This window comes from Melospiza georgiana, chromosome 29 (genome assembly GCF_028018845.1).
Source record: "Melospiza georgiana isolate bMelGeo1 chromosome 29, bMelGeo1.pri, whole genome shotgun sequence".
Lineage (NCBI taxonomy): Eukaryota > Metazoa > Chordata > Aves > Passeriformes > Passerellidae > Melospiza > Melospiza georgiana.
Genome location: NC_080458.1, coordinates 3,795,778 through 3,798,664, shown reverse-complemented (window position 1 = coordinate 3,798,664; position 2,887 = coordinate 3,795,778).

The following is a 2,887-nucleotide window of genomic DNA, read 5'->3' as shown; positions in this document are numbered from 1 at the left end:
ACCACTGCCAGCCCGGAGAGCAGGGGAGCCGGGAGGGGAGACAGGGAGGGATGGAAAGGGATGGGGAGAGGGTCGGGATGGGGAGAGGGTCGGGATGGGGAGAGGGTCGGGATGGAGAGAGGGTCGGGATGGAGAGAGGGTCGGGATGGAGAGAGGATCGGGATGGGGAGAGGGTCGGGATGGGGAGAGGGTCGGGATGGAGAGAGGATCGGGATGGGGAGAGGGTCGGGATGGGGAGAGGGTCGGGATGGGGAGAGGATTGGGATGGGGAGAGGATCGGGATGGAGAGAGGGTCGGGATGGGGAGAGGGTCGGGATGGAGAGAGGATCGGGATGGGGAGAGGGTCGGGATGGGGAGAGGGTCGGGATGGGGAGAGGATTGGGATGGGGAGAGGGTCGGGATGGGGAGAGGATCAGGATGGGAGAGGGATGCAGAGAGGGTCGGGATGGGGGAATGGAGAGAGTGTTGGGATGGAGAAAGGATCAGGACGGGAGGGATGGGAGAGAGGGTTGGGATGGGGGGAGTGAGGGTCAGGATGGGAGAGGGCCGGGATGGAGACAGAGTCAGGATGGAGAGAGGGTCAGGATGGGGAGGATGGAGAGAGGGTTGGGATGGAGAGACGGTCAGGATAGGGGAATTAAGGCAGGGTCAGGATGGAGAGAGGGTCGGGATGGAGAGAGGATCAGAATGGAGAGAGGAGCGGGATGGAGAGAGGAGCGGGATGGAGAGAGGAGCGGGATGGAGTGATGCAGGGATGGGCTCAGGGATGGGGAGTGTACAGAGGGGTGACAAGGAGGATGCAGGGATGGGATGGGATGGGATGGGATGGGATGGGATGGGATGGGATGGGATGGGATGGGATGGGATGGGATGGGATGGCATGGCATGGCATGGCATGGGATGGCATGGCATGGCATGGCATGGCATGGCATGGCATGGCATGGCATGGCATGGCATGGGATGGCATGGCATGGGGAGAATGCAGGGTTGGGGTGTTGAAGAGGATGCAGAGTTGGTTAGGGAGGATGCAGGGTTGGGATGGGCAGGATGCAGAGTTAGGGAGTATGCAGGGTTGGGGTGTTGAAGAGGATGCAGAGTTGGTTAGGGAGGATGCAGGGTTGGGATGGGGAGGATGCAGGGTTAGGGAGGATGCAGGGATGCAGAGCCTGGGAGGATGGGATAGGGAGGATGCAGGGTCGGATGGGGAGGATGGACAGACACAGCACCCAGGAGGGTGAGGGGTTGGGGCCAGGAATGGGGAGGGTGCAGGGATGGGGAGGATGTGGAGATTCAGGAACAGGGATAATCCAGGGTTAGGGAGGATGTGGAGATCCAAGAATGGGGATGATCCGGGTTTGGGGAGGATGCAGGGACAGAGTCCCACTCCAGAGCGGGGGTCAGCTGCCCCAGAGCTTCTGAACCTCAGGACTGGGATTTGCAAAGGGAGGGGGGCTCTGAGGAACCTTTTTCTGCTGCAGCCTCAAACGCAGCAGCTCCCAAATATCCTGGGGGCGCTCTGGGGGCTGGAGGCTCCAGCGGGACAAGAGGGGACGGCACAGGGCAGGAGGGAGGAACCCCACACCGGGATTCCAGGGGGGAATCCCACACTGGAGGCTCCCGTGTTCCACCCTTGTCCCCTCGGGCTGCTGCAGCCCCAGGGGGCACAGGGAGGGTCTGGAGCAGCCCCAATCCCAGAGCAGATTATTGATCAATGTTATTGATCCAAGTCATTGATCGGTGTTATTGATCCATGGGCATGGGCAGCCCCACCCCCAGGGCAGATTATTGATCAGTTATTGATCCAAGTTATTGATCAGTTGTTGATCCAAGCCCATGGGCAGGAGGACAATGGGGATCTCCCAGCCCAGGTAAAGGGGCACTGAGGGAATCACTGAGGGTTTTCACTGCTCTTACAGAGCCCGGGGATGGGAAATACAACCTCAGGGCACAGAGAGATGGGGACATCTGCTCTTGTGCCACGGGACATGCTGGAAAATTGTCTCTTTTGAAGGATGAAGGGGTTCCCATGGGCCCAGGACAGAGGAAACACAGCCCAGGCTCCACCTGCAGCCCAGGAGAGGGGCTGGGGAGGAACGGGAGCTCTCAGCAGAGCAGCCGCACGCTCTGTTCCCCGAAAATGAGAACAATTTGGAGCAGAGCGCCTCCACCCCCGTCCTGTCCCTCCCCAGCCCCTTCCAGTCATTCCTGAGTGTTCCAGGTCGATAACAGAGGTACAAACAATAAATCAGCTGTTCTGAGCAATCTACCGGAAAAAAAAAATTAAAAAAACCCAAACCAACACAAAAAAAAAAAAAAAAAAAAAAAAAAAAAAAAAAAAAAAGCAACAAACCACAAAAAACCAAACTAAAACCCCAGCAAAAAAACCCACAAAAAACCGTGACAAACTGCAGGCCTAGCATAGAGAAGGTGAGGAATCTTTGCAGGGAAACGGTGGGAAAACCCTCCCCGCTCCTGGATTCTGCGGAGAAGTCGGGAAAGGAAGGGTTAAGAGGAAAGCACGAGCTGGGAGGGCAGGAATGCAGCCAAGCAAAGCAGCCTTGGCATCCGCACGGACCCAGCCCGAGCCATTGAGTCGGAAAGGGGCGATTCCGCAGGACCTGTCAGGATTATTCCGAGTCAATTCAGGGCCACTTCACCCGCGGCTCCTCCAGGGCTCCCCGGGGCTGGGCAGGGGCTGAGAGCTGGGCAGGGCCCACGGGAGGGAGAGAAACCGAGCCCGGGCTGGTGCCCCGATTGTGCTGCCCTGCCAGGATGAGCATGGACTGAGACCGCGCTCACAGGGGTCTGAGGGTGAGGGAAGAGACGAGGATCTGACTCCGTGTTTCAGAAGGCTTGATTTATTATTTTATTATCTATATTATATTAA